The sequence below is a fragment of the Dromiciops gliroides genome, chromosome 4 (genome assembly GCF_019393635.1).
Source record: "Dromiciops gliroides isolate mDroGli1 chromosome 4, mDroGli1.pri, whole genome shotgun sequence".
Taxonomy (NCBI): domain Eukaryota; kingdom Metazoa; phylum Chordata; class Mammalia; order Microbiotheria; family Microbiotheriidae; genus Dromiciops; species Dromiciops gliroides.
This window is the reverse complement of record NC_057864.1, coordinates 331,598,769-331,613,849: the sequence shown is the minus strand read 5'-3', so window position 1 is coordinate 331,613,849 and position 15,081 is coordinate 331,598,769.

The window sequence follows — 15,081 nt, the reverse complement described above, 5'->3', positions numbered from 1 at the left end:
TTTAACCCTCATTGCCCACCCCCCCAAATATATATATATATATTAATTGGTCTCAAGCCATAGTAGCACTCAACAAAGGATTTTGAAGATAAGGTAAGAGAGGAAGAGGAAAAAATGAAAAGAAAAATGAGAGTGATGCAGGAAGATCATGAAAAAAAAAAGTCAACAGCTTGAAAAGCCAAATTGGCCAAATAGAAAAGGAAGTACAAAATTCTCTGAGGAAAATAATTGTGTAAAATTAGGATTGAGCAAATAAAAGCTAATGACTTTTTGAGATATCAATAAACAATATGGCAAAACCAAAAGAATGAAAAAATAGAGGGTGATGTGAAATATCTCCTTGGAAAAACAGCTGACCTGGAAAATAGATCTAAGAGAGATCATTTGAAAATTATTGGTGTACCTGAAAGCAATGATTTAAAAAAAAATAGCTTAGACATCATCTTCCAAGAAGTTGTCAGTGAAAATTGTCCTGATATTCTAGAAACAGAAGGTAAAAGAGAAATTGAAATAATCCACCAATAACCTCCTGAAAGAGATCCCAAAGGGAAAACCTCCACGAATATTATAGCCATATTCTAGAACTTCCAGGTCCAGAAGAAAATATTGCAAGCAGCCAGAAGGAAACAATTCAAGTATGGTGGAGTCATAGTCAGGATAACACAAAATCTAGCAGCTTATGTGTTTTTTAAAATTAATTAATTAAAGTTTTCAACAATTGTTTAGATAAGATTTCCAATTTCAAATTTTTCTCCCTGCCTCCCCTCCCTCCCCCCTGTTCCCTAGACAGCAGGTAATCTGATATAGGTTATATATTTATGTATATAACATTAAACATATTTCTGCATTAATCATATTATACGAGAAGAATCAGAGCAAAAAGGAAAAACCTCAAAAAAGAAAAACAACAGCACCAAAAACAAAAGAAATAGTATGGTCCACTGAGTGTCCATATTACACAATTTCTTTTTTTTTTGGATTTGGAGAGACTTTTCCATCATGAGTCCTTTGGAACTTTCTTGTACTCTTGGATTGGTGAGAAGAATCTAGTCTATCACAGTTGATCAACACTCAATGTTGATGATACAGTGCGCAATGTTCTCCTGGTTCTATCAGCTTATATGGGTTTTTTGTTTGGTTTGTTGTTTTTTTTGAAGGGCAATGAAGGTTAAGTGACTTGCCCAGGGTCACAAAGCTAGTAAGTGTCAAGTGTCTGAGGCTAGCTTTGAACTCAGGTCCTTCTGAATCTAGGGCCTGTGCTTCATCCACTGTGCAACCTAGCTGTCCCCGAGCACCTTATATGCTAATGGATTGGAAGGAAGGCTTGGAATATGATATTTCAGAGGGCAAAAGAACTGAGTTTTCAACCAAGCATCACCTACCCAGCAAAACTGAGTATAGTCTTTCAGGGGGAATAATGGAAATTCTAGAGAAAACTTTTAGACATTCATGATGAAAAGGCCTGATCTTTATAGAAAATTTGACTTTCAAATACAAAATTCTAGAGAAAGATAAACAGGGAAACAAAATCCTGAGGGATATTAAAAGATTAAATTGTTTACATTCCCACATGATTAGATAATACTTTTAACTCTTAAGAACTTTCTCATTATTAGCACAGCTTGAGTATATTTAGACAGAGGGCACAGGTGTGAGTTGAATATGAAAGGATGATCAATCTTTAAAAAATAAAATCAAGGGGTGAGAAGAATGCAATGGGAGAAAGGGAGAGGGAGACGTGGAATGGGGTAAAGTATCTCACATAAATGAAGCAACAAAAAGGTTATTGAGTTGAAGGGATGATGGGGGAGGTGTGGGTGAGTGAGTGAGCCGTACTCTCATTAGAATTGACTCAAAGAGGGAATAAAATACACACTAAATTGGGTATAGTAATCTATCTTACCCCGAAGGAAAGTAGGAGAGGAAGGGGATAAGAGGGGTGGTTGAAAGAAGAGATGACAGATTGGTGGAGGGGGCAGTCAGAAGCAAAACACTTTTGAGGAAGGATGGGTGAAAGAAGATAGAAAATAGAGTAAATATCATGGAGAGAAGTACAGTTAGCAATAATAACTGTGAAAAATATTGAAGCAGAGGCAAGAGCAATATAAGTTGATGATGATGATGATGATGATGATGATAAAATGTATGGTACTTACTTTGCTTGGCTATTGTAAAGAAAATTCTTTGTCAGGTATAAGGTACTATATAAATGTTATCTATTATTGTTTCAATAATCAACATTATAGGTTTATTGTAAGGAAAAATCACTTGAAAGTACTATATAAATGTAGGTTACTTAAAAAAAATGATGAGCAGGATGTTAACAGAAAAACCAGGAAAGACATACATAAGCTGATGCAAAATGAAATATACTGTTTACAAAATAACAGCAATATTGTAAGATGATCTGCTGTGAAGGACTTAGTTATTTTCAGCAATATAATGATCCAAGACCACTCTGAAGGACTTATGAAAAATACAATCCATCTACAGAGAAAGAACTGATGGTATCTGAATACATATTAAAGCTTATTTTTTGGTTAGCTCCTTTTTCTAAAATTTTTTGTCTTTTCTTTAACAACTTGACTAATGTGGAAATGTTTTGCATGACTACACATGTATAACTTCTATTTAATTGCTTGAATTATTAAGTGGGGTGGAAAGTGAATTTAGAGCACTATGTTTTAAAAATTGATGATAAAATTTGTTTTACATGTAATTTGGGAAAAATAAATTTTGAACAAACCAACAAACACAAAGAATTCATCTATTTGTGCTGGAACACAAAATATTTTGAAGGGGAAGGTGCAATTTTGCCATGTCAGAACCCTGGAAAAAGCTCTGTTGATCCTATGCTACTTATTGTTCTGGTTTTTATCATATCTAAAACTATACCCCAATGAAACTGCTAAGTCCTCTTGTAGAGAAGACTTTTTGAGGCTTGGAAGGTCATCATATCTACCAAAAAAATGCCTAGGGCATTGGAAGGTAAAATATTTTGTTTAGTATCGCATATGTGACCAAGGAAGTACTTAACTTTTTTTCCTGAATTTGAGGCTAAATCTCTATATAATATGCATGTATGAATGAAACCAAAGTAAAAACGAAAGTCATATATCTACCTGTAAGACCTGATTTCTCCAGATGATTACTCAATAGCAGTCACAGTAATAAAAATATTAGATGGTTTATAGGCATTTATATTGCCTAATAAAAGCTATTTATGGATAACAACTTATCTAGAATAAAAAAAACATTTAGATTGTTACTTGATAGTAATTTTAGTCAATGTATGTCTAAAATAATATATGTACTGAAAATATTCTAAGAACATTACAAAATATTAAAAATAAAATTTTACTGAAAAAACCTACAGATAATAATTTACATGCCTTCACCATAAATTATGTTTCTCACATGTGATATGACACTTCCTAGCTCAAATCTGAGTAAGCTAGAATGTAGTGGCAAAATTATTCTAATTGATGATGTAGCTTGATTTTATGAGACACAAACATATACTAAAAGATAAATTCACTTTTAAAATTTGCATATGGAATATGAGTAAAAGCTTTCATACAAAAACATTAAGTAAGAATTTGATGATAATATTGTAAATCCTACAAATATATATGACATGAGCATCATGTTTTATTCACAATTCTAAAACTATAGAAATGGAAGAGAAGTATTGTAGGCCAAATTAAATCTGGTAGATCTGGTACCTGAAGTTTAGGACTGGAAAAAAAAAGAAAATAGGATCATCTACTTTTATCTAACAGCAAAATAAGCATTCTTACAGCAAGGGAAGAATATTCAGAGCAGAGAAAGATATCCATCATGATTACAATGGAGTCAGTAAAGCACATATTCCTGATGTTAGCCATGCTTTCACAATGCTGGTCCAAAATCTTAGGACTGAGCTAGAATTCTCTGTGGATTTTTGTACTCAGAGAATCAGAGAGCTACATCAAATCCCCAAGCCTTATTTTCCTGAACCAATTAAAGATTGATGAAAGAGTTAATGTCTTATAAAGACTATGATGAGCCCATCCCACATGGCGAGGTAAATCTACCATAGTAGATATTCCTTTCTAGCACAGGGAGTGAAAGAAAAATGTCTGCAGTTGTATAAGCTTATACATGAGGAAACTAAAGCCAAGAAAGATTATGTGAATAAGCCCAATCACACACCTATGTCACAGTGGTAGGAAGAAAACCCAGAACCGCTAAATACTAGCTCCATATTATTATTATTACTACTAATGACAACAGTATAGCATTTTCAAAGAACATTTAGCATCACAAAAGATTTAATTTTGATTTTTCCTTTCCTCTCATGTATTGCAGAAGAGATATATTCTTAAGCAGGTATACATAAACTTTGTTCTTATGTTCACATATTTAAATTGCACCATAGTTTAAAGGGACTGAGGGGATTCATAAAACTGCAATGAATTCTTTGGTAAAGTGAAAAAACTGCTCCCTGTCATCACACTTGTAAATAACTGGAGAATAAGTTAAAGGACAGAAGGAAGCATTTTTTTTTTTGGCCCAGGATTCTACAAAGTATCCTCTATACAGAGGACAAAATAGAACAGTTTTCTTGAGATTTATTGAAAACACTCTTGTAATTGATTGCCGCACATTGAGAGAATGTTAGTGGTTCTGACAGAGAGATAGATTTTTTTGAGTATGCTATGGCTAGAGAATTTTGTAGTGGGAACAACTTTGAATGTGGAAACACAAGACATACAGTAATAGTAGATATATTATCTACTCTCTTTGTGACATTGGGCAGCCCATATCCCTTCTCTCATATCAGTTTCCTTCTCTGTAAAATGATGGCTTTGGATTGAAAAATTGATATTTCTTTTCCACTCTAAAACTTGAGAATGGATTTTTATATTTTCAAAAAAGAAAACCATAAATAATTGTAAAGATTAAGGTTGAATGGCAATATGATAGGCAATAGGTCTTAATATCGCCTACATTTACCCTCAATTCATAGGATCACTGAATTATTTTATTCTCCCAATAAAAAAAGGAAATAATTTTATTTTTAAAAATACAGGGGAAATGTTAGTAAATAATCATTCCCTTATCAATCAAGAAAATGGTAATAAACATCTTTCAAAGTAGAAGGTAACACAACTAAATTCAGTAACATACATTATATATAAATATATATATATATACACACACACAAAAACACCTATACATATACACACATGCATTATATAAAATAATTCTAGAATTTAGTGTCATATATGTATATATTATATATGTATATCCACTTAAACATATGTGTATAATTTATATAATACTTATTTTCACTCTATGTAATTTTATCATCATATATACACACCTATACAATAATCCAAATATGCATGCATATATACACATATGTTTGTATGTACATATACATCTATATATAAACATATATACATATACTAGGTTTCCATATTATTTTCCAGCAAATGTGTAGAAACATTTTTATTAGATATGTACCAGTTTATGATATTCATATAAAAATGCATACACAAGAAAGTGGGGGTATATCATTGCACTATAAATAATAATGGAGATGACTTCTTGGAATATCTTAGTAAACTAGTGTAGAGTAAAGTGATCAGAACTTGGAGAATTTATACAATAGCAAAAATATTTTTTAAACAAAAAAATAAAATCTTCAAAACACTTAAGACATCTGATCACTACAATAATCAATCATTATTCCAGAGGCTATATGATGAAACACAATTATGATACCTGACAGAAAAGTGATGGAATCAGAGCTAGAGACTAGAGATATACACATAAATATATGTGTGTGAATACTTTTAAGTATTATACATGTTTCCTTTCATGTGCTTAGAGTCATGGGCACATATATGTACATGTATATAAACACATGAATATACATGTGCGTATGATAATGGTACATTTTTTATTGACTGATCATTTGAAAATGATTTTTAATGTAGTTTTGGGTAGAAGACAAGGGTTTTTAAAATTTTTTTATTTGAAAAAATATTTGTGGAGGTGACTAATAATTTGAAGGAGATAATATTAAAGAAAAAAGTCACTAATAATAATCATGGCTATAAATATACATATATATATATAAATTCAGAAATTATGCATGATAAAAAAGAAACTTTGTTTATTCATGTAAAGATACAAAATATCTATGTGTATGAATGAGATATGGTGGGTAGAATGATGGATAAAAAAAATCACAGTAGAATGGCTAAAACTTTTCTAAAGGAATGATTCAGATAAGAGGAATTATCAAGCTGTACTAGGAAGAAGAATGTGTACTCTTTGTGGAAATCCATAACTGGAGAGTGTATGGTGAAAGTAAACATTTTGTGATACTCAAAAGACAAAGAAATAGAAGCAACATTCTGTTGGGAGTTTATTATGGTTCATCTAGCAAGTTGTAGAAAATAGATGATGATTTCTGGAAGCAGATCACAATGTTTGTTTGGAGGAAAATTAAACTATTGATGGAGGGATTAAACTTTTCAGAGATCTGCTAAAATATCTCTTGTGTGTATGGGAGAGAAAGAGAAAGAGAGGGGGGATGGGGGAGGGGAGGCAAGAAAAGGGGAGAGAGGGAGAAGGAGAGAGAGGACTTAGGGGAAGGAAAGAGGAAAAAAGAGATATGAAGAAAGCAATAAAGAAATAACTTAATTATTGATAATATCAATTTCAGAGAATGTGGAAGAAACATAGAAGGATATTGCCAATGTGTATCTGATTCTGACCAAAAGAAAGAAATTTGTTTGCAAAGTAGAAGTGAATAGTATATCTGAGAGTTCATGATAGCTAGAGAAGAAGAGTTCTGGCATAGATATTCAGATTGTATTTAGAAAAAAACACAGAGAAAAGATAGATGAGATGTCATTACCTTATATTGTATATTGAAAGTATCTTCAAAAGTATTGGCTACTTAAAAATGACACTTTGATGGCACAAATATCAGTGAATCTCCTGTTGGAAAATGGAGTGTGTGGGGTGCTACACACACACACACAAACACACACACACACAAACACACAAAAAACTGCACAGAGAAATCATTCTTCAACTCAACTGCCAGAAAATAGAGCATATATCCAAAGATTAATGGTGGAATGACCTTATAAGAATATTAAAAAAGCAAAAGCCTAGGAAAAATTGAGGCTGATAATAAATTTCATGGTCACTAATAGCAAAATGATTTAATTATTAAGGATCAATATGAACTCTGATACATTTGTAATAAAATCATTTTGGGGGCAGCTAGGTGGTGCAGGGGATAGAGTGCCGGCCCTGGTGTCAGGAGTACCTGAGTTCAAGTCCAGCCTCAGACACTTAACACTTACTAGCTGTGTGACCCTGGGCAAGTCACTTAACCCCAATTTCCTCACTAAAAAAAAAAATTTTTTAAATCATTTTGTATAAGAAACATGACTGCTAATTTGAGATAAGATGAACATTTGGGGAGAAAAGAGGTTGTATTGTTTAACTTAAATATTTTTTTCTATAAATAGAAAGTATATGCATATATGTTTGTAGAATAAAAATGTTCACACTGAATCAAAACCAAAAGTGAGTTATTAAGATGTAAGAGAGCATCAACTGTTTCCACAACTGCCTACTGATTCTGTTCTCCAGAATGGTTACTTCACAGGGAACATATTTGTTTTCATCTTAACTTTTGTTTAAAATTTCCTACTCCTTCCATCATCTAGCCCTTGAAAAGTTGTAGAACCTTCTTAAGGATATAGCTTTCCAGCCTTTCCTTTCCAGAAATATCTGTTCTCCTAGCTCTCTGATTGAAGTGGGGTAGTAAGAATACTTGTATCTCATGTTCATTTCCAATTTCTTACCATTTTCTATCAGTACATTTTCCTTCTCTGAGTTTCATTACACCTCTTCCTCTGCCTTCCAACACCATCCCTGTTCTTCAATGATAAATTGACCTGCAATCAATTTCTTTTTCCCTCAGTTCTTTCCCAGGCCATCAGCTCTGTAATTGCTAAAGTCTTCCAACATAAAAATTTAGTGAGACAATTCAATTTTAGACTGTCCTCTTTTCTTGGGTCCCTTCCCCCCATTACATGTCATTGATTTTCCCTTTTCAAGCAGCAGCCTTGGATCACTCCCACAATCTGCTGCCTTTGTTCCCATGCAGCTGTTGCAGAACAAACAAAATTACAGAAAATAATGAAACTGATAAATTAATCTGCTACACATTTTTATTATATGTTCTTAAAAGAGCCCTGATTGCTGCAAGTTAATCCTTTTAAACCTTCCTAATTCAATAACTTTCTCATTACAAATGTTCTTCCAAACTCTTTCATTCCTCCAAAACCTCCCAAGACTCCTTCTTCCCCAAACTTCTTAACTTGAGAACTTCACATCATACTTTATAAAGCAAATTGAGTGCACTTTGCTTGGTTTTTTTTTTTTTTTATGTTTCGTATCTCATCACTCAGGAATTTTCTCCTACCATCTCTATACACATCCCTGTTTTACATGAAGAAGAAGCCCTTCTCTTTTGCAAAGATAACCAGTCTACATGTATAAGTAATTCCATTCTATTCCAACTTCTATGGGAAAATGTTTCCTTTATAATCTTTATAACCCTCACCATTTCAGTAATCTTCAGTCTCTGTTTGTTGGCTACTCTCCAGCTCTTTCCACACATGCTCATGTATCCTCCATACCCTCAAAATTTTCGTGTGATACATGCATCCATGCTATAGTCCCATTACCATCCTTCTCCCCTTCTCCTTGTGGGTAATTCTTATTATTGTGCTGTTTAATACTTTGCAGTGTGGATTCTGATATTATCATTAAATCAAAACTTTTCTTTCCAAAGTTAACAATAATTTCTTCTTTATTATGTCTCATGGCCTTTCCTCATTTGTCATCCTACTTTCCTTCTCTTCGGTTTTTATAACTATTGTATATCCTCCTCACCTTGATACTTTTTTTTCTCCCTATGTTTTTTATGCCACTGTTCTTGGCTCTTGAATTCCTGACCACTCCTCCATGGCTCTTTTGGTAGATCTTCATCCAGGTCATTCTAATAAGCTTACATGTTTTCAATTATGTCTATTATGATGATTGAGGATAAAACTGTTAACTCTTGTAAACATACAATTCCTCATTTCCAGCTGTCCATTAAACATATCGAGCTGGATTTCACGTGAAAATTTTAATTTCAATATCTCCAAAACAGACCTCATCTTTTACTCAACTCCCATTTCAAATTTACCTATTATGTTTTTGAATCATAAAAGTATTTAATTATTTTCCTGTTACATGTAAAGATAGTTTCCAACATTTGTTTTTATGAGATTTTGAATTTCAAATTTTCTGCCGCCCTCAATTCCCTCACCCCTCCACAAGACAGAAAGCAATCCATATAGGTTATATTTGTACAATTACATTAAACATATTTTTACATTAGTTATGTTGTGAAAGAAAAATTAGAAGAAAAAGGAAAAACCTCAAAAAAGTAGAAAGAGTATACTTCAATTTGCATCCAGATTCCATAGTCATTTTTTTTTGGAATTGTCTTGGATCATTGTACTGCTGAGAAGAGTTAAGTCTATCACAGTTCATCATCACACAATTGTGCTGTTACCATGTACAATGTTCCCCTGGTTCTGCTCACTTCACTTATCATCGGTTCACTTAAATCTTTCCAAATTTTTCTGAAATATGCCTCTTCATCATTTCTTATACCACAATAGTATTCCATTAGATTCATATACCACAACTTGTTCTGCCAATCCCCAATTGATGGGCATCCCCTCAATTCCCAATTCCTTGCCACCACAAAGAGAGCTGCTATAAATATTTTTGTACATGTGGGTCCTTTTTCCCTTTTTATGATATCTTAGGGAAAAAGTCCTAACAGTGTTATTACAGGGTCAAAATGTCTGCACAGTCCTGTAGTCCTTTGGGCATAGTTGGAAAATGCCCTCTAGAATGGTTTGATCAGTTTACAATTCCACCAACAATGCATTAGTGTTCCATTTTTTTTTCAAAATCATCTTCAACATTTATTTTCTTCCTTTTTGTATCATATTAGGCAATCTGATAAGTGTGAGGTGGTATCTCAGAGTTGTTTTAATTTGTATTTCTCTAATCAATAGTAATTTTGAGCATTTTTTCATATGGCAATAGATAGCTTTGATCTCTTCATCTAAAACTGCTTGTTTTTTTGTTTGTTTGGATTTTTTGCTTTGACCATCTCTCAATTGAGGAATGACTTGAATTCTTATAAATTTGATTTAGTTCCCTATGTATTTTAGAAATGAGACCTTTATCAGAAACACTGGGCATAAAAATAATTTCCCAGTTTTCTGCTTCCTTTCTAATTTTTCTGCATTTGCTGCATTGCTTCTGTTTGTACAAAACCTTTTTAATCTAAAGTTTTCAAAATCATCCAATTTGCATTTCTTCTATCACTTGTTTGATCATAAATTGCTCTTTTCTCCATAGATCTGAGAGGCAAACTATTCCTTCCTCTCCTAATTTACCTATGGTATCACCCTCAATGTCTAAATCATGTAATAATTTTGAACTTATATTTATATGGTGTAAGATGTTGTTCTATGCCTACTTTCTGCCATACTATCTTCCAGTTTTCCCTGCAGTTTTTGTCAAATACTGAGTTCTTTTTCCAGAAGCTGGGTTTATTAAATAGTAGATTACCATAGTCATTTACTACTGTTTCACCTGTGTCTAAACTATTTCAATGTATTGGAGATTTTTTTTTATTCAACCCTAGCCTTTTAATCAGAAATGCTTGAAAGTTTTCTAATTCATTACATATCTATCCCCCCCACCGAAAGATTATATTCAGTTTTGCTGGGTAGATGATTCTTGGTTGTAGATTTAACTACCTTTGCAGATAGTCTAATAATACTTATATTTTCTCTCCTGCAACTGTTTTCTAGGTCAGTTGTTTTTCCAATGAGAAATCTCACATTCTCTTCTAGTTTGTTTTTACTTTTTTGATTTTGTTTTTTTTGGATCTTGAAGTCTGATAGAGTCATTAGTTTCCATTTATTCAATTCTAATTTTTAAAGAAATATTTTCTTCAGTGATCTTTTGTACTTCTTTTTTTCCATTTAGCAAATTTGGCTTTTTATGGAGTTATTTTCCTTAGTAAATTTGTATATCTTTTCAGATCCCATTGACTCTTTTTTCATGGTTGTCTTGAATTATTTTCCTTTCTTTCCCCAATTTTTCTTCTGCTCTCAACTTTGCCTTTTAAATTCCTTTCTAAACTCTTCCAGGATTCCTTTTGGGCCTGAGACCTATTTACATTTTTCTTTGAAGCTTCCCCTGTAGTCAATTTTGTTACTATTGTCCTCCTCTAAGTTATACCTCAATCTTTCCTATCACCATGGTAACTTTGTATAGTCAAGCTTTTTTTCTTTTCTTTTCCTGGTGGGGGAGGGGGTGGTTTCCTAGTTACTATGTCTTTTTTTTAGACTTGGTATTTTTATGAGAGAGTTGAGCTCTATCCCTGAACTTTCTCAAGTTTTTGTGTTGAGGCTCTGGGTCTTATTGATAGCATTCTCTGGGTTGCAGGGCTTAGCTACTTGCTTGCTTTATAAGGTAAGCTTCCCTTCTGACTTCTATTGGAGATTTGGCCCTCTTTTGTACTTCCCTGTGTGTAGGCTGGCTTTCTTCATGGAGTGGTGTCCTGTGGCTAGAATGCCATAGTTAACAGAGTCTTTCTGATGGTTGGCCCAGGAGGGAGATATTCTTTCTCATCTGCCCCAGGGTAGTGTTCTGCTGCTGGGTTACTCTGTTAACAGGGCTTCTCTGTTAGCAGGCCCCAAGGTAGTAATTTTGTTGCAAATCTGCCCGAGGTTAGAGGCCCTGTTGCTGGGTTGCTATGGTAACAAAATCACTCAGCTAGCAGGTTCTGGAGGAGTAATTATTTTGCACATCTGTCTGAGGGTTGGAGCCCCTTGGTGCTGGTTTGCTATGGGAAAAGATCATCTCTGCTGTTAGGTCCAAAGGGCTGCATCTTTCTATTGGCCAGCTTCTGGTCAGGGGTGGGGTCTAGGCATCTCTGTTGCTTTGTGCTGTGGGTGGGGTGGCTTGTGAGTACCCCTGCAATGCTGTCCAGACTATCCACTTACCTAGAGGGCTGCTGTTTTAAAGGTTGTATGTGTGTCACAGTTGCATTGCCCAAGGTTTAAAGCCCTAATTTAGGTGCATTACTATCAATCTGGCTGCTCCTTCTCCTGCTGTTGCTCTTCAAACTCACCTACCACACAGGTAAGACACATCTTTCCTGACATGCTGGTAGCCTGATACCTTGGAATGATTCAGACACAGTTATCAAATGGTTTGAAGATCAAAATTGGGAGAGGTTCAGAGAGTTCCTTGTTCACTCCACCATCTTGGGAATGGAAGTCCAGGATTTTTTTTTTTCAGTGAAATATTGTACCTCATTTTCATTTGGCCAATGCTTCCTTTTAAGGATTTTCTCTTAAGAAATCAATAGGCAGAGCCAGGATGGCAGAGAGAAGCCAGTGAGTTGCCTGAGCTCTCCTTCAGTTCCCTCAAAAAGAACATTAAATCAAGCCTCTGGATGGATTCTGAAAATACAGAACCTGCAAAGAGACAGAGATACACACCCTTCCTACCTGAGATAATTTAGAAGACTTCAGGAAACATCAGTCTCACTCAGGATAAAGGGAGGCACAGTACACCCCAGCACAGTGCAACACAGTGTGGGCCTTGGATCCTAGCTCAAGAAGCTGGTGGTGCAGCGGGCCAGTGGTGAGAGCCATCAGCACCAATTGAGAGGGCAGTCTGCCAACTAGAGGGCCACCTACTGGACAGGCAAGACCAGGCCTGGCCGTCCCAGAACACAGGGAGCAAGCTCAGAGAGCAAGCACAGGGTGGTGAAAAGTCCACAAGGCATAGATGCCAGTGTAGAAAGCCAATGATACAGCCCTTATACCCCAGCAAAAGAAGCTTGAAAGAGGGACCCTGGTACCCTCAGAGGAGACCACAACTTTAAAATAATAATAATAATAAGATGCAATATGAGTAAGAAATAAAAAAGAGCTCTTACCATTGAGAGCTTCTGTGTCAACAGGGAAGAAACAAACACAAACTCAGATGAGGACAATACTCTCAAATTGCCTACATGTGAAGCCTCAAGAAGGAAGATGAATTGGTCTCAAGAACAAAAAGCCTTCTTGGAAGAACTTAAAAAGTATTTTAAAAATCAATTGAGAAAGGTAGAAGAAAAATGGGGAGAGAGCTCAAAAAGGATTTTAAAAATCAATTGAAAGGGGTAGAAAAAATGGGAAGAGAAATGAAAGCAACACAAGAAAATTATGTAAAATGAATTAGCAGCTTGGAAAAGGAAGCACAAAAATTGACTGAAGAAAACAATTCCTTAAAAAGTTCATCTGGCCACAAAAAAAGGTGCATAATTTCACTGAAGAAAAAAAGGCCTTAAAAATTAAAATTGGACAGTTGAAAGATAATGACTCCATGAGGCACCAGGAATCAGTCAAACAGAATCAAAAGAAAGAAAACATAGAAGAAAATGTGAAATACCTCATTGGAAAGACAATTGACGTGGAAAACAGATCCAGGAGAGATAATTTGAAAATTATTGGACTGCCTGAAAGCAGTGATCAGAAAGAGAGTCTAGATACCATATTCCAGGAAATTATTAAGGAGAACTTCCCTGATATTATAGAATCAGAGGTTAAAATTGTCATTGAAAGAATCCACCAATCACCTCCTGAAAGAGACCCCAAAAAGAAAACTCCAAGGAATATTGTAGCCAAATTCCAGAATTATCAGGTGAAGGAGAAAATACTCTAAGCAGCCAGAAGCAACTTAAATATCATGGAACCACAGTCAGAATTGCTCAGAACCTGACAGCTTCAAAATTAAAGGATGGTAAGGCTTGGAATATGATATTCTTGAAGGCAAAGGAGCTTGGATTGCAGCCAAGAATCTATTACCCAGCAAAACTGATCATTCTCTGTCAGGTGAAAAGGTGGACATTGAATGAAATAGGGGACATTCAAGGTTTCCTAATGAAAAAAACAGATCTGAATAGAAAATTCACTCTTAAAATACAAGACTCAAGAGAATTTTTAAAAAGTAAACAAGGGGGGTGGAAAGTTACTCAATAAGGTTACACTGTTTAGATCCCTACAATGGAAAATAATACTTATAACTCTTGATAACTGTATATGTATTTGGGCACAGAAAGATTATACACAGAGGGTATAAATATAAATTGTCTTTGATGTGATGATATGAAGAAAATTAAGTTGTTGAAAAGGGAGTTTATGGGCAGAAGAGGAAAGGGGAGGTGGAATGGGTGAATTACATCATATGAAGAGGTACAAAAAACCTATTTAAATCGAGGAAAAGAAGGGAGGGGTTAACACAGTTTCAAACTTACTCTCACTAGATTTGATTCAAAGAGGTAATAACATATATGTTCATTTGGATAAAGAAACTTAGCATATTTTTAGGGATTTAAAAAGGTAAGGGGAAAAGGGTGGAGGGGAATGATAGAAGGGATGGCAGAAGTAAGTAAGAAAAGTTATCACCAAAATAATACACTATGACCACGTGGGATTTATACCAGGAATGCAGGGCTGGTTCAACATTAAGAAAACTATTAACATAAATAACTACATCAATAAGAAAACTAACCAAAATCATATGATTATCTCAATAGATGCATAGAAAGCTTTTGACAAAATACAGCACACATTCCTAAAAAAAACACTAGAGAGCTTAGGAATAGGTGGAGCTTTCCTTAAAATAATAAGCAGTATCTACCTAAAACCATCAGCAAGCATTATATGTAATGGAGATAAGTTAGAGGCCTTCCCAATAAGATCAGGGGTGAAACAGGTATGTCCTTTATCACCTCTATTATTTAAGATTTTACTAGAAATTTTAGATTTAACAATCAGAGAAGAAAAAATGAATTAAAGGAATTAGAATAGGCAAGGAGGAAAGAAAGCTATCACTCTTTGCAGATGTGGTAAAAAAATATGAAAG